Source organism: Perognathus longimembris, chromosome 18 (genome assembly GCF_023159225.1).
Source record: "Perognathus longimembris pacificus isolate PPM17 chromosome 18, ASM2315922v1, whole genome shotgun sequence".
NCBI classification, from domain to species: Eukaryota; Metazoa; Chordata; class Mammalia; order Rodentia; family Heteromyidae; genus Perognathus; species Perognathus longimembris.
Window position 1 is genome coordinate 45,917,947 of NC_063178.1, and position 26,405 is coordinate 45,944,351.

General features: G+C 39.8%; 1 pseudogene; it reads left to right on the top strand.

Moving 5' to 3' along the window:
* Positions 1–26,405, top strand: part of LOC125367014 — a 97,261-nt pseudogene that overhangs the window by 65,704 nt on the left and 5,152 nt on the right.

Consider the following 26,405-nt stretch of genomic DNA (forward strand, 5'->3'; position numbering starts at 1 on the left):
GCACTACTTTGAATAAAGCTCATAGCCCTCTGTCCCAGTGTCTGTCATTTTAGATTTCACTCTGGGGGAGCATCTTTTCAATCTTGTTCTTAGAGACCAATAAAAATGCATCATGGGTATTCTTTCATACTCATCTATAATACAGATTCAGTAACTTTATCACAGGAATGCATAGTTATGAATATGAATCATATGTGAGTCCGATACCAGTGGCTTGTTCCTGTAATCCTAGGTAATCAGGATGCTGAAATTTGAGGATCAAGGTTTGAAGCCAGCCAAAGCAGGAGAACAGTGATACTCTTACATCTGATTAACCACCAAGAAGCTGAAAATGGAGTTGTGGCTCAAGTAGTAAAGCATTAGCCATGACATAAAAACCTCAAGGACAGTTCCCTAGCCTTGAATTCAAGCTCTAGGAGCAGCACACAGAGACACACAGAAACTCACATGTACACATACATATAATTATGTACACACAGATTTGGCATTTTTGTAGGTGCATATTATTCAGGCATGATTACTTTCTTAAGATCAATTTCTAGAAATAGACATTTCAAGGTAAAAAGGAAAAAACCTTCAAAGAAAAAGGAAACAGTTCTTTGCTACTTATGACCATAATACATTGTAAGGTTAAATTTCCTTGTTAGCTGGTGAGTAATGTATTATATCATTCTCTTTTGAAAATCATTATCATTTTCTAAGTAAAATCAAAATCACTGTTGTGTATTCTTTGGACTTGCAAGAATATTAAACTTTCTCCAGGATCTTCTGGAGGGATCTAGAAATGTCTTCATTTCTTTCTCTATATTCATGGGCTTCCCCATTTTTGCGACTGAGAGTAAAGGAACAATATTAATTTAGTTAAGTCAAGTTTTCTTACCTGCTGCATTTTAATCCTTCCTCCTTTCTGGAACATAGTTTCCACATTCGCATTCTATGGTACACTGGTAGCGTTGTCTAGAGAAGAGTTATCATGGTACACTGCCTGATAATAGTAATGCAGTGATAGGCCCCGTGGGAGAATTAATCAATAATACATCTTTAATAGTAAGTGTGGAAATGTCCAACTTCTCTGTCATTGTTACTGGCCTGGAACAGTGTAGTCATGCACAGCATTGCATTTAAATGTGTTCTGACACTTGCTGTGCCATCATCAGAAAAATCTTGGCTTTCCTGAGCCTTCATGGATTTCTTTAATAGAGTGGGTTTAAACTTAGCTATTTATTAAATAATTACAAGAGTTATTTTAAATTTAAATAAAAATTAGCTATTGCATAGAAACCTGTTCATTATTCATCTTGATGGGGCAATGATTTTCAGTTGCATTCACATTGTCTTAAAGGACAGGACTTTGTTCCTTTTAACGTCTGATTAGTATTCCATTGTACATATGTACCACATTTTATTCATCCATTCATTATCTGATATTGATTGACTTCATGTCTTGTCTACTGTGAATATGCTACAATAAACTTGAGTGTGCAAAGGTCTTGATATGTGGATATTGTTTCTTTTGAATCTACATCGATTTGTGAGATTGTTGGATCACATGTTAGCATTACTTTTAACCGAGGGTGAGGGGTTTGTACATTGATCTTGCCAAGTTGCATTCCCACCAGCAGTGTCTAAGTGTTATAAGTGTTCCTTTTTCTCTACGCCTACTTAGTCTTGTTTATTATTTGCCTTTTTTAATAACAGCCATTCTCACTGGAGTAAGACTGAGCAGTCTGAAATATTCTTAGTGTCCCTCTTAGCTTTGGAATTCTGTTTCAGCCTCACATCAAGTGATCTCACTTACCATTTTAGACCCCCAGTCTCTACAATATATTTAGCAGATAATAATTGCAACTCAGAAATATTGATATTGATAACATAAAATCAATTAGTCAATTAATGTTAATTGCTCTTCCCTGTAGGTTTGAGAAGCAGAGCAGTGAAGTACAAGAAACAGTTCCTGCCTAGTGGTTCCATTGGAGTTGAAGCAGGAAGTAATCAAATAATCTGGCATAAATTTGCCAAGGACAGGTGCAGGCATGGAAAATTACAGGAATGAGTAGAAAGTGAAATTCTCTTTAGTTCTCCTGGAAAAAAAATGAAGGATTTCATTTGTGTTGGAAAAGAATTATTTTAACTTCCTTTCACATGATTTTCTTAAACACCTACAGATTTTTCAAGGACAGTATCTTATATCTAACACATTGTTTCCTTTCAGTGTCTTTCCCATTTATTTCACAAAATTTTTGCTTCTTTGTAATGAGTTGTAAACCATCTCCTTTTATGTTTCCAGTCTCCTTTGCATACACAAAGGACTTCCTGATTGGATAAGATGTATTGCATAAAAGATATTTCTTCACATGATTATATCCACAAAGTTTCTCAACTTTTCCTCACAACCTCTATTTACCCTGGGCAGTTTGCTAGTGGAACACTATCAGCTCCTCCTTTCTCTGGTCACAAAGCCAAACTGTTGGCTTCCCTCAACCACGGTATTCTGAATAACCCACTCTCAGCATATAAAAGGTAGCCCCCAGAGTTGGGGGAGGCAGAAGAGAAGAGGCAGATATATCCAGAATCACAGATAGCAGTTTATTAAGTACTTCTTCTGGACACTAGAATAGTTTAGATCAGAAAGAAGGGTGTATATATTGGTCAGGTCAAAAGTGACTTCATCCAAGCCAGAATGCATCTGGTTTGTCTTAACATCAAAGAGTCAGACACATTTGTGGCTCCAGGGTCCAGGGTAATGGTCTTATCCACTTATAGTTTGCGGAGAAATTATACAGAGAAAACCCACTGGTGTTACTCTGGGGCAATGATGGTAGTTATAACTCAACACGACTGCAGTCATGTAGATCAAAATCATATACATGAATTGAGACTTGTGGTCAGAGGGCAGACCTACCTGACATGAAATGGACAGGATGGATGAGAGCTTTGGAAGCTATTCTTCCCTTCTATGCTCTTCAGGCAATGGTTCCTGGTGGGGAACTGTTCTCATTTAGGGTCCCTGTTTCATTGAGTAGAATATACTTATACCTGAGCTGCCTCATCCACTGGTGAGAACAGACTTATATGCTAAACTCTTCCAACTCACATCTGTCCAAGACTTTTATTAGGTAGAGTCATTACACGTGTGTGTGTGTGTGTGTGTGTGTGTGTATGTGTGTGTATTCCGTAGTTTAACCAGCTTTCTTAACTAATATTTTATCTTCAAATAGTAGGCTCTACAAGAAGCTGATAAAGATGATTTCATTTAAATATTCAAAAACTGGGAATATATAATGAATTAAAACATAAATTCAAATTCCACACAACTCATCCTGCTTTGCAACTGTCATTCCTTCGTGTCCTGAAGATTTTATGTGAGAAGTCTCTGGAAAAAGCTGGGTAGGACAAATTGGGTAATTATTTCCCAACTTCTGTATCATTGTGCATCTCAACTTTTATTTGTGTATAGTATGTGTGTATACATACATATATGCTCTCTCTTTCTAAGTAATCTTCCTTTCTTTCTCTCTCTCTCTCTTCCCATTCTCTCCTTCTCCCTTTCTTTTTCCTTCTCTATCCAATACATTTCACATATGAAAACAGGGACACACACACCAAAATTACATAATAATGAATCTCAGAAGATATTTGAGGTGGTTGAAGTTATAAAATATATTGTTTCCTTTATATCTTTTTTTCTATATACAGTGGGAAAATCTAGGGCTCAAAAGTCATTGGTGACTCATCTACAATCCCATTTTAGGAGCTGAGTAGAAAATCAAGCCATTGCTTTTCACAGAATGAAGCTGGAAAGGACTTTGGGGATATTGGTGATAGGATTCCATGCTGGAGTCCCTGCTACAGAACTAGCTCCTGTCAATCAGCCAAAGGCATTAAATAGGGCCCATTTAATCTTTACTGTGTTTCCATAGGGAAGTATTGTCCTCATTTGAGAAATGAAGAAACTGAGGCTGCTCACTAAGTGATATTAAGGAGTTTATATGAACATCTGCAAGTAGCTTAGTGAAGTTTCATATTCTGGGGTATTTGGAGTCTTTGTTTTCTGGAATTTTTCCTCTGGAGACAGTGACAAAATCCTTCCCACAGATTCAGAGTGTATTGTTGTTGTTATTAGGAAAGAAAGAGGCCTTACCCAATTGGTACTGCAGGTTTAATATACCAAAGATCTTTTATTCTTATTGTAAATAAATCCTTTAATGCAGTTATCAGGTTTTTGATCTTGGACACAGAAGTTAATAAAATAATACTTCACCTCAAGAATCTCATGGACTTAGAAAAATACACAATATTTACAGTACTAAATGCTCAGCTCACACTACCTTTGGGTTTTCAATTTTGTTAATTCACTGGAAATGTGTGTGATATAAATTCACTGTGTGAATAAATGTGATGTGTGGTTATTTCTTTTGTGATTAGAGATGGCTTACATGTGATTGTTTTTGAGTTTATTTTTTCATCCGTTTTTTAAAATAACTTATTTCTTTTTAATGAGCAGCAATGTAATTACAGCATGGCTTTCACTACCCCGAATATCATTAGCAGCTTCTCTATCTTCTTTGCTTAAGGCATATGTTGTAGTGAGCACCTAATTTGAGAACATTAGGCCTCAGTTTTCTAAGTAAAATCAACATTTGGGGCCACTGTTTTTTTCTGTGATCGAATGAGAAATGTAAATAAAATGAGGAATTTTTAATACAACAGGACTCAACCAGGACTCAACAGGAAAGAAAAATCGCTAACTAATGTCTCAGATTTACTAGAAAAAAACTCTTAGAGTTTAGGACAAACAGTCATGAATTCGTGTGAAAAATTATAATAATGGAATCTTGCCTTTTATTCACCCCAGAATTTGAAAGATAGTGATTAGTGAAGAATTAAGGTAGATTTGGTTGGTTTTGGATACGGTGAAAACATAAGATGCGATTACTACCAAGAATATAGTAAAAGTAGATGTGCTTTGGGATGAAAATCTAGCCAGTGCTATTAGAAAAGGGTAGGAAGAATGTGAAAAGTGAGTTTAGAAAGTCCAAGACCCTTAAAAGGCTGATGAACAAACCAACTTATAAAGATCCATCACATTGTAAAGCTGGATGACATCATTAATGGAGGGATTATGTTGTGGCATTGAGAGGGGATAATGAATACACCTTTAAACAGGTGGATGGGTAAACATGGGTCTGTTTCACGTTGATGTTCTGCAGAGAATTGTCTGTTAGTCTGGGCCTTGGGAAACCAGGCTGGAAAGCTGCAGCCTCTGGTCCACCTTTCTTCTGCATGGACGTCTTGCTTCCAGTGTTTCCCAGGTTCCGCCTCTGAGAAAGAACGGACCAACTATTTGATTCAGAGAGACCACAGTGAAAGAACACACATGCTCTGGCCCTCACTGGTAGAAATGCATTTTAGGAGGAAAATGGCTATATTCAGTTCAGCAGTCTCTATACTAATGATATTTCTTTCTAAGTTCTTTTCTTATTAGTCTATTTCAAGATTATTTTTCTTGATTGCTTAAAAATTGATTATTGAAAAATTACCATATATCTTGATATTTATAAGAAAGTTTTGCTACTTTGGTTCTCAGAGTCCAGTATCACAAATAAACAGCAATTTATATACTAAAATAACATACATTTGTATCTGCCATTTCTGTGGGTACTGAAAAAAAGTGTCACAAGTTTTGTATTATTTCACATTCAGGTGATGTCTGAAATCACTTTCAATGAGCTGATAAATGATTGGCAAATCTCTATCGTAAAGAGAGGAGAATCCATTTCTTTTTTCTTTTAGATTCTTGTGGATAAGTCACTCCCACCTTCTGAGCATGTAAAATCTTTCTCAACCTCCATATGACAGAAACGTATGTTATTGCATTTAGTGCTTGCTTATATAGTCTAGGACAATTTACCTTCCTCTAGATCTTTTCCTTAAACATATTTTAAACATTCCTCGAGGTGAAACTGGCATGTTCCAAGGACTCTGGCTTATTATATTTTAAATGGGAAGTTTTCAGTCTATCACGGTGTACACTAATGCTATGTCTTTTAGGTCAAACAGGTTATACTCTGTTCCATGAATCCAATGTTCTCTCATTTCTCCTCCCCCAAACTCCCCTTCTCCAGCTTTTGTTGAGTGTATGCATTATTCATCAGACAAACACATCCATCTCTCTGGGGTTAGTTTCCTGATCTCTGGATGAAGCTGAAGGCTGATTTACACATTTACTTATAACAGAGTGTTGTGTGAGCTGGAAAATGACATTTCTGACTTGCCACACCTGCATTTCTGGAAAAGCAATGAGTTGAAAAGGCTCACTAAATTGTTATTCTTAGGATTCAAGTCCAACTGGTTCACCATGTACGGTAGGTCTGTTAACCTCTGTTCAGCTTTCCTGCGATTTTCTCATCCATGGTATTAGGTGGTGCAAAGAATGACATTAAAGTTACTCTGACTCCTAGAGCACTCTGAATAGGATGTTGGTGGAGATTTCTACCATGTCTCTTGACTGTCTCCCTTCACTGGACTTCTTGGGCTATAATAGAGGATCCTGGCTCCACCAAGTGTTCCCTAGCATTCTCCCTCTCTATGATGCTTCATGTCAACATCGTCCGTGCATCAACTTTGCTTTGAGCAGATTTGTCTCCATTTACTGATAAAATGCTGCACTTGGTTGGTTACAGAGTACCTTTTTCTCACCTCTTTTTCTTTGTGAATATAGAAATCGAGTTCTACGACTGTGTCCCCTTCAAGCTCTTCACATATTATTTAAATTTATTTAGCATTTGTCTTGAACTTCCAGGTCCACTGAGGTAGAGGCGACTATATTTTTCCCATCATTGTTTCCATATCCAGCCTTTTGAATTCTTCCCCACATAAATAATGTAAGGGTTGTTGAAAGGAAACCTCTACCTAGTTCAGGCAGAAGTGAGTTTAGTACAAGATCCAAACCTCCAGCCTGCACCAGATGTAGATGTGCAGACAGAGAACTTATGGTGGAGAGAAATTGCATAGTGGAGGGCAAGGAGGAGTTGTGGCCGCAATAAAGGTGGAAAGGATCTCAGAGCCTGGGGAACATCTCATTTCCAGAAAGAGGCATGATCTGGGTGGATGAGGAAGTGGCCTCCAAGCATAAAGTGAACTCAGAGTCTGGGTCCTTTTGTTCACTCACAGTCAGGTGAGTGACAGTCAGGCGATTGACAGTTACAGTTGATTATTAGTTCCGGGCAAGTGATCTCCAGTAATGCTACAGGTGCTGTCCTTCATGAAGGGAGCTGTTCTCCAGGGCGGACCTAACAAGAAGTACTTGTTATTAATGAATGCATTGGGATCTACCAGCCAGACGGTTTAAGTTTCCACCTTACAATGAGCAATTTCCTCAAATTTGGCCTTCATTGTATCCTGTGAATTAAGTTATATAAGCAATAACATAAAGATACAGAGTTGAGGGGAAATGGGTCTCATGAAAATGTAAAGCTATGATTTATCTGTAAGGTTTGGCTAAAAGAGATTGCCATGTGGTTCAGGCAGAAAAGAGTTTATGGGGGTAGAAGGGGCTGGAGAACAAACTGCCACCCTAAGATGGAGGTATGGGGAGAGAGAAGGGAAAGAAAAAGGGAGAGGGATTTGTGTTGAGTGGGATCATTTTGGAAATGTGGGGGGTGGGACCACAGCCAATGTGGAAGTGCTCTCAGAGGAATGACTGGGGCAGTTCAGGAAGTGACCTCAGCAGATAAGAAAGTGACCTCTGAGCCTGGGGTAGGGTCCTTGGCTGACTCACAGTCAGGTGATTGGCAGTCGTGATTACTGCTTTCAGGAAGGTGATCTCCAGTAAGGCTACTTGCTGTCCTTCATGAAGAGGAAAGGGGGAAAGGCTGTTCTCCTGGGCAGACCTAACAGTATTTTCTCACTTCTGCTATAGTGACCTAAGAAACTAGTCTCACAAACCTCATGTAACAGTATTATCCTAATAACATATTCTTATGCAAAAGGAGTCATTCTTACATAGCAGTAGTTTTGAACATTTGTTTCAGATTTTGCATGTCAGAAGCATCAAAACAAAATTGTTTGAGCTGAGTGAGTGGCTCATATGTCAGAGGACTTGTCTAGCAAGCCCCAGATCCACAGTTCAAGCCCTACTACCACATGTAAACCAAAAGAATAACTTAGGTTTCTCTCAGCCTCAGAGAAACTGAAAAAATGAGTGAATCTGAGTTTCCTGGCTCTGAATACAGATTCATTGTACGTGTGTGAAGACTCCCTTTCCACTTTCTGAGCTGAAATGCCAGGGCTCTGCCTGCCTGACTCATGCCTCCACCCTTTTTGCCTTGTCTAGCTTCCTGGTTGCTCTGCCTTAACCTTTACCAGAAGGTACTCCCCAAGTTCCTTCGCTTCGTGCTGTGTTCTCACTTCCGAAGGGCAAGGAGCAGGTATCTGTGTTCACCCCTTTATCCTCGGGCCTAGTTCAGTGTCTCACAGATTGTGAAAATGTGCAGTAAAAGCTCTCAAGTTGATGAATTATTTAATTCTGCACTATGTACACAAATGGCACAGAGATGACTAGCCAAGGCAAATTCTGTTGAAAGTGGCCCACTTGGTAATTGTTTCCTTATATAGGAGGCTTTGTGCATTTCCCAGGCTGTTCAGAGAAGAGGAAATAAATGAGCAACCATCATGATAAATTAAGAGTTCTGTTAGGTAGTTGTGGATGATATCTGTCCTGGCTCAAAAGGATATAACTTGCCTGGGGAACTCCATAACTAGATTTTCATTCTCACCAAGGACTTTGCTTTGCCTCTGCACTTTTTTCTTTATATTGGATGGGTGGTTGAGATTATTAAGGCCAAAGTCTGCATTGCATTATGGTTTGGAGGCAGCTATTGCCTTATAGTTGTTTAAAAGCCTTTCATTTACACTTCCCTGGCTTCTCCTTAAAATTTTGAGAGCCTTCTTTTCAAAATCAAGACAGCTTTGTTAAACTTCTCCTTTCCCTCCTTCCTTGTTTCAATGAATAGGAAGTCCCCTTGGAAACTCATTAGGCAAACCAGAAGAGAAAGAACTAATGAAACAAGAGTTAGTGTTATTCTCTCTGATGCTACAGGGGAAAAAAGACAGAAAATATTTCCTGCTTTGGTGGAGCTTACATTTTATTGTTTGCTCAACTCATAATAGTTTTTTTAAGTTAGTTCCATTCCTCTTTCATTTATCTATTTTTTATTATCTATTGTAAGCTGATGAACAGGGAGGTTACAGTTACATAAGTAAGGTAATGAGTACATTTCTGTAATGGTTTGTGAAAAAAAATCTATGAATTACTACCTCAACAGATGTAGTATTCTTTGTAAATCATCATTCATAGTAGTTCATACCATTTTTGTTCTCATTTTGAAAAATACTCTCCTGATTTGTATCTCCTAATGGTTATCTTCTGGTTCAGAGAAAAGATGGTCTACATTCAGCCTCTGGGAGTGAATCAGAATTCCACGATCCTAGTCCTGCTGATCTTATCATCCTGGTAAGTGATTGCTTTAAGAATGGATATGTTGCACAGTCCTGGCCAATGATATAACAAGAAATTAAAAATTGAGTTGGGGTCTGGGAAGGTTTGTCTTATTCATTTGATTTACAGAGTGGTTATACTTACCTTAGTCAGATAAAGAGTATGTTTCTTTTTGGACATACATTCTGCCATATTTGTTTAAGTATATGGATTTTAGTTTTTGTTGTTTAGGAAATCCACCTCTTCCTTTAGTATATGACAACAAAGAGGAAAGAGTCACCTTTCTCTTCTCTTACATACCACTATAACTCAGCACAAGAAAATGTTGAATGACCTAATGTGTGTGTTTCTGAGATCCTTTATAATATATTTTTTATCTATTAAAGAATTAAAAGAAAGGAAATTGTATAAGGGAGACAGGACAAGTATACTTGAAAACTTAAGGAAGACTGTGCAATTGATTCTTTCTAGAGAGAAACTCCAGAAGTGGGAGGCCCAGTTAACATTATTTCTATAAGGGTAAAGCGACCCTTATCTCATATATATCACGGTAGATTCATTAATAGGAACTTCGCTTCCCAAAATATCCTTTGTTTAATTCACTGACAGCAGAAATAATGCAGTCTCTCTCCTACAGCCTGTGTTAGAGATTACTCAAAATCTCTACCATCTGCTACCCAGGCAAGTGCAACAATGGCATTATCTGTACCAGAGCCTCAGTGTGGTTACAGTATATATGGTTATTCACACATTATCAACTTATTGCCTGAATGTGATAAACTCGGGAGATAGGAATGCTTTGCTAATTAACATACCACTCAGAGTATCTTGAAGCTACCAATCAGTAAGTACCTTCTGAAGTGGTTTCTTAACCCAATTGCCCATGGCTCAAATTATACTGAGTTAATATAAACATAGACTTTGACTGAACACTAGGTTCAACCCAAACTTCTACTTCGGGACGTTGTTCATTTGTAGGCACCTCCTCCTGTCGCTTGCTTGTGGAAATTCACTCAGGGAGAGACAGGATTTCAGAAAGTCTAAATCATATGGATTATGGAGATTGAGCTGTATCTACACATTAGTCTTCCCCTTCCCCAAAGCATTGGGTTTTATCAAAAGAATATTCACATTCATTACCAAGTAAATTTCCCAACAACTGGATTTCAGGAAAGGGCAGGCCTCAAAGCCTTTATCTCATGGCCTTCTCTTTATTGTTTTTTTTTTTTTTTTTTTTTTTGGCCAGTCCTGGGCCTTGGACTCAGGGCCTGAGCACTGTCCCTGGCTTCTTCCCGCTCAAGGCTAGCACTCTGCCACTTGAGCCACAGCGCCGCTTCTGGCCGTTTTCTGTATACGTGGTGCTGGGGAATCGAACCTAGGGCCTCGTGTATCCGAGGCAGGCACTCTTGCCACTAGGCTATATCCCCAGCCCTCTTTATAGTTTTCTTTACACTGGGTTGTTCATACTTCAGTAAGGCCAGCCATTTACCCTGGTCTCATTGGAGCTGTGGCTACAGTCTTCAAATAATGGCTGGCAAGAGTAAGCATCCATTTTTTCCTTCAAAATAAAATCCTACAAATTATTGCTAAAATAAAAAGTGTACCTGCCAAAGAAAAGAACTCACGGAAAATTTTAGTATAGCAAAGGATGGTCAATACCTTCTAAGAACTAATTCTTGGGTTGTACAAGTTTCTAATATTAGTTACTTATGAGTTCTGTGCACTGAGCTTGAGAACTTTGGGGTATTCTATTTACACTTAGATAATGAAAGCAAATTTTAAAAATACACAGATATGTATCCTCATCTATAAATGTGGTTAAGTTTCAGCCTCTATGAAGTTGTCCATGAATTTCATATACATCTCATATCCAATACCTTCATCATGATCTGAGCTGTCCTTCATCTGGTCAGAAACGAATCCTTGTCCCTTAGCTTCCATTTGAATTCTTAGTTAAGGTTTGCTGTTTTCCTCTGAAGTTATCACTCCCTAGCTTCAATGTGATTAATTTGTAATTAATGTTATTAACACATTCTAGTATCTTTCACCTTCAAATGCAAAGTACTCCCTAAACTTTTTTTTGTTTTTCTTTTTATAACTTTTTCCAATGGCTGCCCCATTTCTCTGCTTTGTTTGCTAGCAAAGGTCTTTGACGAATTTATTTGCTTAATTCATTTTCTCATTTGCCAGCCTCTCTTTTTTCCCTCACTCCTACTGTTGTTGAAGCCGATCTTTAAAGGTCGCTAAAAATCTCCATCATGCCAGTTTCAAAGGTCAAGTCACCAGCTCTCTTTGGAATTACAATGTCAGCAGCTTTTCAGTATTATACACTTGCAATGCTTTTTAAAAATTTTCCTCACTTGGCATCAAGGTCGCCTGCCGTCTCCTTTCCTCCATCATCTCTGTCATCTCTGCAGGTTCCTTTATCTTCTTTTCTTTCTTGTTTCTCCTTGAAAGATTTTGCAGAGTTGTGGCCATCCCCTCTTTCTATCTAGATTTTGTTCTTGGAGTCTTTATCCAAGTCCAGAGCCTCGCAGACATAGTTTGTAAGTGACTTACAGCAACATGAATGCTGACATTTTCTGTTGATTTCTACGTTAATATCTCCCATGGACATCTAATAATCATATCACACTTACCATGTCTAAAACGAAAATTCAAAACCATTGTGTTTCAAAATTCTTCTCCTCTTCCTCCTCATGTCAATAAATTGTGACACCAGGCACTCAACTATTCTTCTATTTTCCTTGTGTTGCACTGACAATCTATGAGTATGTTTTATCAATTAAACCTTCACAATTCAGGACCAATATGACCACTTTTAACCGCCTTTCTATTTGCTCCTACCTCATTCAAGATCTTAAGAACACTTACATTGTTAAAATAACCTTCTGACCAGTGCCTCTTACACATAAATATTCTCTCTACAGTAGCTCGTACAACTGTTGTAGGTTGAATTCTGTCCCTGCAACACATATTACAAGGATAACCTCCTACTATTTCTGAATGTAGCTGTATTCAGAGATAAAGTGATCATTGAAGTAATAAAATTGAGTTCTCCAGTGTGCTCCTTAAAAGAAATAGTGCCTGTACAGAAAGTATGTGTAGACTCAAAGGCGCACAAAAGGAAGGCCATGTAAAGACTTAGGGAGAAGAGAGCCACCTACTGCTGAGGCAGAAGTCCCTAGCAGCATAAAGTCAGATCTGCTTCCAGAACTGTGCAAACATTTCCATCCCTGAAGATCCTGGTTGGTGGCACTTCAACACTACTTCCTCACCCTACAAATGCAATAATCTGTCAGCAGCGTAAATCATACCATTTCACTCCATGGTACAAACTTCTAAAAGTTCTTAGTATTGTCACAAATTATACTAACTCTTTCATCCATTTCAACCATTCCTTAGCCTATCTTGTTTGATGGTATTATTTTTCTTCAAATAATTCCTCATTCATCTTCAGTTATATTGTCCCTTTATTACTTCTAGAACATTTCAGCCTCAAGAGCTTTGTTTTTACTTTTTTCTCTCCTTTCTTCCTTCTTTCCTTCCTTCCTTCCTTCCTTCCTTCCTTCCTTCCTTCCTTCCTCCCTAACTCCCTCTCTCTCTCTCTCTCTCTCTCTCTTTCTTTCTTTTTTTCTTGTTCTGTGAAACCTCAAGATACTGGCTTCTATGGAGCTCTCACTTTGCATGATTTTGGGCTCTCATATCTTCAGAGACCTACTTTGTCAATCATTTCTAAAACAAATTCCCCCAACATGATTTCCTTATCATTTTATTCTGATGTTTTTGTCTTCATATATCTCATTTCTATCTGAAATACTCTGTTTCTTTTGTCTATCCATTTTAGTAGAAAGTATAATCTGTAATGTTGCTTTTCTTGTCTTACTTATTCTTTCTAAAAATATATGACCTTACAAAACTGTGTGTGAAATTATTTTGCCATTGTCTTGAACTGGGCACTTAATAAGAGGTAGTTGAACTAGTGAACTTCTTTGCATTTAGGTCTTGTTCTTGTGCATTGTTTCTGAGCTTTTTAAGCTGTCAAATGTCACATGACAGCAATAGTTCACCTTTGCTACATGCTGACCAATGCTGATCATTGAGCTAAGGACTTAAACAGGTGTTATTCAATAGGATAGTTAGATTGTGTTACTCCTTGAAGAGGTTCACACAGACCTGATTAAAAGAATGAGGTGACATCTTACTATCTCTACTTGTTATAGTTTCTGAGAATGGCCAGATTAAGAAAGGGTGACTGCCATGGGCCCCTTTGTGAACCTTGGGGCCAGCTTTGCATAAGAAACTCAGTGTAATGCAAGGATTGGATAACTGATACACTTGCTTTCTGACATTTGGCCATTGCTTCTCTGGCCTACTTTACCTGAGCCAGGTGCTCAGCTGAAAGTGACAGGAATGGTGGACAGATCGCTGACTGTTTTGATGAAGTTTCTCCTGTTTTCACTGAGAATTACTTGATGAGTCACAGTGAAATCATTTATGGAGACCAGATTCTGACTAGACCTACCTTCTGGTTCAACAATACATTCCGATGGTCACTGAAAATTGTAGCTATCATCCACTTCACCCCAGTGTTTGAATTCTTATCTCTAGATGCAGGGACATAAGGCAAGAAAAATAGGAATGAGATAATATGAAACAGTAAGTAATGTAACAAATAAAAACCCTAGTATTCTATCTCCTTTACAACAAAGTTTGTAGAGCCAATCCCATTTAATATTAATAGATATTAAAAGATAGAATGTCTCAATCACATTATTATTCCAGAAAGAAGAAACCTGAGATTAGCCTATTTTATTACCAATACAGGTCATGCCCTGTCCAAGAATCCTATCTCTGTTCACAATCAGCCCATAAGATTTCTACAATAGAAAGGTTTGGAGAAAACCTTAATGAGTAATGAAAATATCACACACTTTATAGGAGCCATCTGGAGAGGTCGACATTAATTATTTGAGATCATTAAAATGTGGAATTTAAGTAAATCCCCAACCCAAGGGATAAGCCACACTTCAATATAGGCCCAGCTGCCTGTCCTCCTATCGTTCCCTGTCCCAAGATTCATCTCCTCCGGGGTCTGGATCAGTACATCTCCTCTAAATAGCCCCACCATCCCATTCACTGCAAAACTAAAAATAGCATTCATCACTCCTCCATAACTGTTGAGAACCATTCTCTTTGTAGGGCCCTGTTCTAGTGACAAGGAAGCCACCTCTCAGATTGCATGAATACTGGCCGACACATTTCCAGTTCTTGCAGAAATGACTAAACCAGAGGTTCATTGGAAGTGAGCCATAGTCGTTGGGTATGTTCTCAGAGCCTGTGCCAAAGACTCAGTTTCTCCAGTAAAAAGTTTTCCATTCCTATAGACATGTAGTGAGATGTGGGCCATACTGACAGAGTCTGGAGAACTATGGTGTTTCCTCACAATGAGCAATGGAAATGCACAACTCAGGATTGCACAGTTCTTGGTTACAAACCAAAGACACTGTGTCACACCCACTACAGTGCATCCTGATAATAAAACTCCAAGGTGGTTAATACACTACAGTCTCACACCTAACAAGCAACATTCTTGTTTTTGTAAATCCAAAGCCTCTGCCTTGTCCATGCTCAGAGTACATCCACCGGAGCTGATGGGGAAGTGGAAGCCACATATTAAAGAGTGCATGCTGTTCCACTTGTTACTTACTCCTTGCATCCACTGAAACACTTCAGTCTTCTTACACCATGGGAAGCCCTGTTTGGGGGGGGGGGAGGTGTAGAGGCTGGGGAGGTGGGTAATATGTGCTGCTATTGTTTTTCCACAAAACATTAGGTTATTTGTGGATATTATTCCCCATAGTGTGAACAATATGAGCTATTTTTCCACAACTGGCCTGGTTGACCCTGCAGCCAGCAATTTTCTGACTCTCAAACCCAGTGGGCCCAGGCCATTCAGGCAAATTCCAGGTGGCCCTGGAATAGGAGGCCTGATGGCTTCTAACTAGGACTCATATCCTTCCAAGCAGGAATCATGAAAGAGTGTGTGCCAAGAATCAAGGAAGAGGAGGACAAAGTCTTTCTTCCTGCTCAGTGTTTTCTACAAGGTGACAGTCATTCAGAGACTGCAAATTGGTCGTGATAGCTGCTCCACAAAGAGCCTCCAGGGAGAGATAGCCTGTGGTGAGGTTGGGTGGGGGACACAAAGTTTTGCACAGAGGATCTGTATCTGCCTTGTCACAAGTAGTAATGGGCTGTGTTACACAAAGCACATTGGGCCAAGTCTCAAAGAAACACAAAGCTGAGTGTGTCTGCCTTGGTTATGAATATTTTCTGTGAAATTTCAGAGATCAAATGAGAAAAAGATACGGAGATATGATATTAAATTGGACAATGGAAACAAATATACCAAGCTTTCAGCTCATCAGAATAATTACACAGAAAAAAAATTATCCTTATTTCCTTTCGCCAGTGAGGAAACACAAAACTCAGAACACATCAGGAAGGCACGAAAAGAGGAGCAATTGAAAATGATGTTTCATTTGGCAGTGTACAGAAAGGTCCTTCTTCCTATGGGGAGACAGAGGTGAGAGTTGGGATGCACAACAACTAAAAATAAATTAAAGGAAACCTTCAGGGACATGATGGAGCTCGACGAAGAAGAGATAAGCTCAGATGACTCTACTTTTGGAAATTATGTTAAGTGAACTTTTACAACAGGTGTGGCTAAGAAAGTATTGAGTTTTGTTCAGCACTGACACAGGTCGTAGAAATATCACGTGCAGGAATCTAAAGGTGCGAGTCACAGATTCTTCATGCAAATCACTTAAAATGCTTATGACAAACATCCTTGAATCCTCTTCCTATGGTACTGATTCACAATCTCTTGGAATGAAACCAGGAGTCTGCATAATAAATTTCCTCGGTGGTACTAATGTACAGTGTAGTTAGAGAATTACTCTTTTGATCACTACTTTCACATGCGGTGTTACCTTAGATATCTGGAGCATACTCATTCGTCTGTCCTACTCTTGAAGAAAATGATTTATCATTAAATCACTGAGGTTGGGTGATGATATTTGCAAAGGCTTCACAGGACATTCCTGAACTCTAACAAGTTTAGACCCACTTATTTAGGTCTCCCTTTTATGTGTGACAGCTAGGACTCTATCCAGGTAGAATGGCCAGATAAAACACAAGTCAATCAATTAAATGTGAATTTCAGAAAAATAACGAATCTACCTTTATTGATGTGCACATTGTAATTATTACATGGAATAGCTGGTGGTAAAAAAACAAATCTAACTATTTTGTGCATCTAGCAAACTTAAGTGCAGATATCACAAACTCCAAAGCTCCTCCCCTTTTAATTAGTCCATAGTTGTCTTTGTGTCCCATTTAAAGGATAGTTGAAATTTGTATAGGATACACTTATTTCTAAAAAGATCACACAGACATCTCCTAATAAACATCAATTAATAGAACTGTACAAGCGCTGCTGAAAACATAATATGAGGTGAAAATATGTTGATATGAGGTTCGTTGTGTTTTGTTTTGGATGGTACAAAAAGTCACCACAAATGTGGTAGATTAAAGTAATACAATACTTAGTATGTTTGAATTATGTTTCAAACACTCTCCAGAGACTCAGTGAACTGAAACCATGGCATCTCTGCAGGCTCTGGAGAAATTATTGTTTCCTTGCCTCTTAGTCATCTAGAGACTAGCCACATCCCTGGATTCAGGGTCACCTTTCTCCACCTTCAAAGCAAGTGGGGCTACAACTCTTTGACTATCCCAGTAGTCTCCTTCTGAAAACAGCTGGGAAAATTGGTCCCCTTGGATATTTGGCCCACCTGCACAATTCAGGACTATCTCCTCACCTCAAGGTCTGACTTTCTTCACATGTTCAGAGTCAGCCACAGATTCATGTTGGAACTATACAGATTTCTGGAACTAGAATGTCATTCTCTCTCTGCTTGCGGGATGGAGGACATTCTTCTAGTGATTGCATCCCTTAAGTTATTTGGAAGTAAGATGTAATGAAATTGTCTGAAAGTAAAGCAAGTTATGTAGCAGGATTTTAAGTATTGTTATAAAAGTACGGCGCTTCTCTCAACATTGATTGCTAAATTTTAAAAATTTTAGCAGAATCAGTGGGAAACTGGAATGAGGAGAATGATAAGAGATCGAAAGAGTGAATGAATAACCTTTTACTTATACGTAGCTTATTCCATTTCAGGCATTAGTCTACGCATTTCAGATCATCACCCCCGTCATTCGCACGTGGCAGTGTAGTATACCCAGTGGTTATTATGCTCTTTTTAAAGATGGGAAATGAGGCCTGGACACACCTATAGCTTACTCATATCTCGCAGTTTATTCTCTTGCACACACGCATTCACAAGATTCCAAGTAATGAAGGAACAACACTTAAAATTCTGTGCAATACTTAGTGAGAGGAAAACGTGAACATGCGGAAGCTGTTACCAATCACTCTACTTTTCACGTTACTGTGATTTTTATTTTTCAGTAAAGGTTCAGGGAAGAAAAAAAAGTTCCCAAGTGTTGATGACATGTATCCTTAGCTGTTGATTTCAAAAGATGTCCTTATAAATGACCACTTAAATCTCGATCTCTTTGTTTAAACGGTTATTGCCCCTGTGAAGTTTTTTAATTAGCATCTAATAATTGTAGGTCAATAGAAATTCTTCAAAGCCATTTAGTAAAGGAAATGTAATGTGGGGGAAAATGTTGGTTTAGTATGTCCCTTTAAGTTGATGTAGGATGTAGTTTAAGATATCATACTACTATCTCGTGGGATCAGAAACATCTATGTTAAAACTCAATTAGGGTTGTGTGAGGTGCAGTTACCACCCACGATCAAAGCCACAGACTGCCTGAGACCCGGGTTTCAGATGGCTGTGACTACATTGCAAACAGAGGCTGGGAATTTCTGCCTTTTTTTTTTTTTTTTTTTTTTTGGCCAGTCCTGGGCCTTGGACTCAGGGCCTGAGCACTGTCCCTGGCTTCTTCCCGCTCAAGGCTAGCACTCTGCCACTTGAGCCACAGCGCCGCTTCTGGCCGTTTTCTGTATATGTGGTGCTGGGGAATCGAACCTAGGACCTCGTGTATCCGAGGCAGGCACTCTTGCCACTAGGCTATATCCCCAGCCCGACTTTCTGCCTTTTGGTGGCTGATACTGTCTGGAGAGATGGAAAAGCTAAGGCCCAATGTTAGGCCAGATTTTGACCTAGCGATGTTCAACCCAGGAGAACTCAGTGAAGACATGACCCTCTCCACCCTTCTCTTCAAGAGCAGTAACCATCTCCAATGCCAATTCATGTCTTTAGCTGTTCCATGTCATGCACATAGATAAGCCACTGAGAATACCTTTCAGAACACATGTTTCTGATGAAAGACACACTCTGTACTGACACAGTCATTGGCTAGAAACTGATGAGAATAATTAAAGACAGAATACTCTATCCCACCTCAAGGTCTGTTCCCTCAGGTTCTCTTCATTATGAGAGAATTATTTACAATTCATTCAGATGAAGAAAATGCAAAGTTGCTTCCCATTCTGCTTTACTGATTACTTTGTGAGTATCCTGTGCATTCCGTATGCCTTCTGGATTTGTGGTCCATCATGTTTGTTCTAATAGGCGTCCTGCCAGATTGTTTCTTGTGAATCATGACCAATGGACACTCACTGGTTTTCAGCTGGGTTTGTCTAATGGAATGAACAAGCAGGAAAGCTGATATATGCACAATGTAATTCTATGACTATATCAGAATGAATGGCATTGCTCCATTGGTAAGGAAATGAAAAGACTTGGAAAAATCCATACTAAGTGAAATCAGCCAAACTCAAGTGAGTGCTAAGGTATGGAATGCTGTACCTACTTTGCATTTGCATGTATTTGTGACATTTGAGGAAAGATGGTGTACTGATGGAAAGCAGCCATAAAAACAGGAGAATGACAACCATCCTGGAAGAGGGAGCAGAATAAGTAAAATGCCCCCCAAACAGCATTAACCCTGTGTCCACAGAACCGTAAACAGCCAGGAAAGGAAGGGAAAGGATGGTGGAGGTCCGAGAAGTTAGGAGGCCAGTTCCATTCGTGGAAGTAGATACAGGACAGTCTAGGGGGCTTGATTGTTATCTTGCATAAACTATGAAGTTGTCATGCTATAGAATAAATTGACCTGATTTATCTGTTTTGGGAATCACTCTTCTTCCCAAAAGATATTCCCGGTTCTTCTGTGAAATCAAGTGATTCCCCTTTATTGAGTCATCCAATTATTTGACTAAAGAACACACAGTATCTTGAGTCACAGAGTGGAACTGGTGAGGAATGGTCTGATTCTGGACACATGAAGAAAGGAACCAACAAGATTTTTTAGTAGATTGCATGGTTTGAGTTGGCAGAAATGGGGTGTGTGTGGGGAGCCAGTTTTCGAAGTGTCTCTTCAGCCTCCAAGTGGAGATGTCAAATAGCAGTTGGACCTTCAAGTCAGCGTCCAAGGGAGAGTCTGGGTAGAGATGAGCAACTGAGACTTGTGAGCAGAAGGACTGTACATGACACCATGTATTTGGGATATTATGCCTGGAAAACAAGTCTATGTGAAGGAAATTCAAGACATTTTAGTGGTCTTAAGGATGAGGAAGAATAAAGAAACAATTGCACAAATCTTACTGGGAAAGAAACCAGGAGGGATGCATGGTCCAGGAAGCCAAATAAGGAAGCGATTGCCAGAAAGAGAGAGAGATTTGGTGTCAAGATCAGGTGGATAAAGCACAGATAGATGGAAGAATTATGTTATTCGTGAAGTAGAACACGGAAGTCTTGAGTGACTGAATCAAGGAGAAAATTGAGAAGGGGTTTTAGGAGAATGAATGGAGTTCATTCTTTGAAGAATGTAACTGCAATCGAGGACAAAAATTGCAGGGAGGCTGGGAATATGACCTAGTGGCAAGAGTGCTTGCCTCATATACATAAGGCCCTAGGTTCGATTTCCAAGCACCACATATATAGAAAATGGCCAGAAGTGGTGCTGTGGCTCAAGTGGCTGAGTGCTAGCCTTGAGCGGGAAGAAGCCAGGGACGGTGCTCAGGCCCTGAGTCCAAGGCCCAGGACTAGCAAAAAAAAAAAAAAAAATTGCAGTGATCACTGGAGGTTAAGATGAAGAATCAAGAAAGGTTTCTTTCCAATGGAAAAATACTTCATGTGCAATTTCAATCTGATCCAGAATGGAAGGGGAAATTAATGGTGGAGGAAAGAAATGGTCAAATGCTGGTTGTGTTCTTGAATAGACAAGATGAGACACTAAGATGGGAGGACAGAGCACTTGGCTCATTGAACTTGGTCCCAGGAAAATTACAGTTGAATTATTTAGAGCCTTCTCAGCAGATTAATGTCGGTCAATGATAGAAGATGATTCATATCCATTATTTTGATGTAGGATCGGCTATTCATGAAATTTTTTGCTGAGCCAGGTTTCCGTTTGCCTAAAAGGATACAAGTGAAATATGCAGATACATGATTAAATACTGCAAGGGAAACTTGAAAGTAGGAAAGCTGTGCTTGGGTTTGAAGAGTGACATCAAATTAGGAAGCTCCTTTAAAATCTTGGGCAACAACTTGTGTTTTTCCCCATTTCTTTATTGTTAAAGTGATGTATTGAGGGGTTAAAGTTTCATATGTAAGGCAGTGAGTACATTTCTTATCCACCTTGTTACCTCCTCCCTCATTTACCCCCTCCCAGTCTCCCCCTCTCCCCATGCATTATACAGTTGGTTTACGCCATATAGTTTTGTAAGTATTGCTGTTGCATTGGATTGTCTTTTTATCTTTTGTCCCTCAATTTTGATATTCCCTTTCCCTTCCCTATTCCAATACACATATGTACAGTATCAAGGGTACTAAAATCAGTTACAGTGATATCAAGGATAAAACCATGGGAAAGAAAGACAAAAGAAAAAGGGCATAATTTCACATGGTATGTTGAAAATAACAACAACGATATACCACTTCTTTTCATAACTTGGAGTTTATTTCGCTTAGCATCGGCTTATGTGTTCATTTAAGGTTAATAGGTGTTGAATAGAACCTAGAAAAGGAAGTTAATGAAATAGGCAATTTCTGTAACAGAATACTGGCAGAGAACTTCCCAAATATCCAGAAGGATAGGCCATCCAGATACAAGAACCCCAGTCAGACAAGACCAGAGTTTGCACCCAGTGATCAACCCCACCAGGATGGTGCTCATGTTAAAGTCTAAGAAGAACTACTGTAGAATGCAGTATATTCTTTATAAAATACTCTTGCCATATAAAGACATACAACAATGAGTAAATGTTCTTCACAACCAATAGCATGCACTATGAAAGACTCTTAGGAAACTGGAGAACAGGAAAGCAATAGACCAGACTCCATCCTCAATAGGCTAAATTGTTTATTGCCAGTGAGGGACATAGACCCTTCCCTGGGTTTGGAGGTTGTGCAAGGGACTGGATTGGGGGTGCCTTATATAGGTCTTAAACAGGAAGCAGAAAAAATAGGCTATGGTCTCTTGCGGGCTCAGGGTGCTGTTCTTAGCCAGGCCCAGGTGGAAGGCTAAGCCTGGAGTGATGAAGAATTTTGGCTGAATCCCAGGTGGGAATGGCCTACGTGCAGGCAAGCAGGTGAGGGCCTACCTGGTCCAGGAAGACGGTGCAAGTCATTACTTGAAGGACAGCCCAAGTTTTATATTTTGACAAAAAAAAATTTTAATCCTGTGCCCACCATGCAAACACTTACCATGGCAAAACCCCAAGCATTATGACTTGCCTTCTTAAGCCACGGTCATCTCACCTGTGGGGGGGGGGGGCTACAAAAGTTCCATTTGCAAAGTCCTAGAAGACCATAAATGATAACAAATATGAGCGAGCAGGCTTCTTTCTTGTCAGGAGTCAAACTTGCAGCTAAATTCTTCCTGACCTCTGGCTGTGTTTTCAAGGACATGCAAGGACATGGCTTAATGGAAAATCGGGAATGCTTTACTATGTCTGCCATGAGTCCATTATTATGTTAACCAAACTCATCCTGTCTTAGCTACCATCAGGTATTGCTCTGGGGTCCATTCTTATGTTAACCAACCTTACCCTGTCTTAGCTATGTCGGGTACTGCTAACTCCAAGCCTTTTTGTATTCTGGAATTTTAAGCCTATGCTGTTTCCTGGTTTTCAAACTGCATATGTCCTGGAAGTTAAGAATAAACCTGGCTGCAGTCTCGAGTTACAATCTCCCGTACCCCATCTCCGCCTCTTGTCTTTTTTCTCTTGTCTTATATTTTTCCTTTCCTTTAATCCTCGCCCCCTCATTCAGGATTCCCTTTTCACTGCTGGCCGGCTCGCAGAAGTGGCGCCTGAACAGGGACCTGTACACCTGGGACGATGGCAGAGGACCCCCGCTCAGGTAAGGACGTCTGATCACTTGGAAAGGAGAGCGGGAAAGAGATATTCAGGAGTAAGAAATTATGGGACTAAGTATAGGCTGCATGTTATACGTTCAGGCCCCCAAAGGCATGCTTCATGCCCGGGCAGTGAAAGTTGGCCAAAGTCACTTTATTGAGGAAGCATGCCCCCAGTTCCCAGAGGAAGGAACCAATAACTTAGAAACTTGGCAGAAAATTGGAAAAAAGATTCAGGAACATTATGATGCAAATGGCCCTGAGAAAACTCCAGTGGATGCTATTATTCTTTGGTATCTGGTCCGAGATTGCTTAGATCCTAGACATGAATAGATTAAAATTCAGTCAATTGGAGAAACTGAACAGGGACCTGATGAGTGTTGCCCAGCCCCGGGAGCATATGCTGCTGCCCGGGAAGAGCTGAGAAAATTAATAAGATCTGAACCCAACGGGGCAGATATTAAGGAAGACTCAGTGGCTCAGACACTGAGGAGAAATTATGCAATGAGCCTACTGAAAATAGATTGACCCATGTTGAGAATATGTTTAAATCAGTCATAGCCCTATTGTAACAGCTTCACCCAGAACAACAAACTCCTTTAAAGGTAGGTACTGGTGAGCCCCAACCGACAGTCCTGGAAGACTTACAGCTCTCCTAGGTGCAGGCTGCTTGCAGAGTGGAGGGACCTGAGGCTAGGGAAATGCTAACTCCACCGAGGTAACTTCTCCTGACCGAGCGCTCTACTTCCATCCACCACGACATATTTGAAGCCCCAACCAGGGTGAGTGACCATTAGTCTGGAGCTTGGATTTTCCATAAAGCCACTGGGCTAGGTCAAGGGGATCAGCAATTGTGGGTGTTTGGAGTCAACTGATCTCTAGTTCAGCTCCGCTGGTCGCTCATCACGTGGGGGACAGTCTAAAATGCTTCAGGAAAGCTGCTCAAGTTTGAGCCCAATCCTACATATTTGGAATATTTTTGCAGGACTTACCTAACTTCTATGAGTGCTCAGGCAGATGAAGTTTTCTCTGTCTCTTTTTCTGCCTCTCTCTAAACTCTGCCTGCCTGCCTGTGTCATAGGATGGGCTGATGCTAACTTCCAAAGATACCAATATTTGTTTAACATCTGCTTTGAAAGACTCAAAAAAAAAAGGTTTTCTGTTCTTGTTATTGATGAGTCTTGGGGACTCAGTTAAATCCTGCTTGTTTGGCTAAATCGTCAGCTTTCTCTAGCATTGAGCATATGGTCGACAATAGGATTGGTTGGAGTGGAAGCCTGCCCGTCCCCCAGGTGACAGGCATGCCAAAGTCCTGGAGGCTGGACAGAAACTTGGGTTCTCCAGTTCCCGGTAACCCTGCACCCACTCTGAACTCTGTAACTATGGCCTTGCATTTCAAAGGTGCCTTTCAACTCAAATGCTGGAAGATGAAAGTGTCTTTTCATGAGCTTGCTGTCTGTGTTCATGTCCTGTCTCCCATAAGCTCCCCATGGGAGCTAAACTGTTTTCTCAAAATGTGGCTTTTCGGATAATCTGATAATTTTGGTTTGCTGAAAATGTTTTTTGTTTCTGTTCTTTTTTGTTTGTTTGTTTACTAACTAACCACATGGTTCTAGAATATAGGCAAAATAATGTCATTTGCCACTGGAATTCCAGAAAACTTACATGGCCAATTAAAGAACAATTCTAAGCGCACCCCAAAGCTTGTGCACACTGTTTGTATGTGTATGTATGTATGTATGTATGTCTATGTCTATCCGTTGGTAAAACTTAAAAACAAAACAAGAAACAGGTTTTAAACCCAAACTGATCATGTTTGGGTGCAAGCAAATGTGTCTAAAAAACACCCCAAAATGTTCTATTCAAGAGTACACCTAATCCTGACAATTCTTTGATATAGACTAAGATTTTGCTTCTCCATTTTTTTCTTTTCTTTTTTTTCCCCCTATGCTCTCATAAACTCTTTAAGATCAAGGGACCAGAGTCATTTTGGAACAACTGTACAAATGTGACTATTAACCTAAATTTTCCTGACCCAAAATTAACATTTTGCTTTATAGGATGCAGGTTGACATGTGTGCTAGCTGAGTAGACCGTGGCAGTCTGTGGCCACAGGAAGCTGCCTCCACATTTGGCTCCTAAACTGCCTGGTTTGCTCAGGAAATCTAGGAGTCCTGTGAGGATTTTGACAGGCCCAGGCTGTCAAAGGGTACTACCCTGTCTCTGCCTGTCCCCAAGATTAGAGTTGGGTTTATAGCAGGCCTATCATGACAGAGTTGCAACCGAGACTTATTCCAAGGTTAAAAGCATCAAAGTTGTGTTTGGTGACCACAGAGTTGCACTGGGGTAGCATTGGTGTCTTCTCCCTCCATGACTCAGAAACTGTCCTGGCTGCTACAGAGAGCAGACTTGGTTGGCCTTCAATCTGTGTGGATTTTGTGACTAGGAAGATGGTTAAAGGCCCAAGCTTCTAAAATCTGTTTGAAAATGCCTTTAACCAGTCTGTGTAGAAATTTACAGGCAACAAGCAGGAGGTATGACAGCCTATCCAGGGAACTCTGAGATGCTACTACAGCCTGATCCAGATGCAAGCCATCTCTCCTGCTGGCCTGCTAATTTGGGGTGGAAGACACAGCCACTTCAGATCCACTGAAGCTGAGACTTTTGATGTTATTCATTTGTTTTCTCTTTCACGTGCCAGTAAGGTAAGGTTAAATAATATGATTTGATTTAATGGCACATGGATCGCATTCAGTCTGCTGTTCTCTAAGTGTTACAGCAGAACTCTGGAAAGTATTTGTTGGTCATATTTGAGGTCCTTACTGTTTTACTAGTCAAAAATTACAGATTAAAACTTCTCTTTTGTGTACTTTACATGATTTTCAAAAATTTCTGGGAGATATTAATTGGCTTCGCCCTTGTCTTAAATTATCCACAGCTGAATTAAAACCCTTATTTTATCTATTAAAGGGGGACCCCAACCCTACATCTCCCAGACAAATGACAACGTAAGCAGCTAAAGCCTTAAGCATAGTAAATCCTGCCATTTCTTCCCAACATGTAAATTATATTCATTACTCAACCCCTTGGGAAGCATATATTTGAACTATGCCTCATTCTCCAACAGCGGTCCTCTGGAAGAAGGGACCCCTTTTATGGCTTTCCTTGCCTGCTACTCCTACAAAAGTGTTAACTCCCTATTATAAATTGGTGGCCACCTTAGTTCCATATGTTCCATGTGGATTCTTGTAAGTATCTTGGATGAGATCCACAGGCTATTTACATCCCCTATACTTTACAACAGCAAGAATGGCTTTATATACATTGTGATTCCTGGGCCATTGCTTGGGCCAATTTAATGGGCACAATTTCACATCATTGCCGCTCCAACAAATTACTTCACTTTGCCTCTTGTTTCCATTAAGTGAGGGTAGTGCTATTACAGACGAGG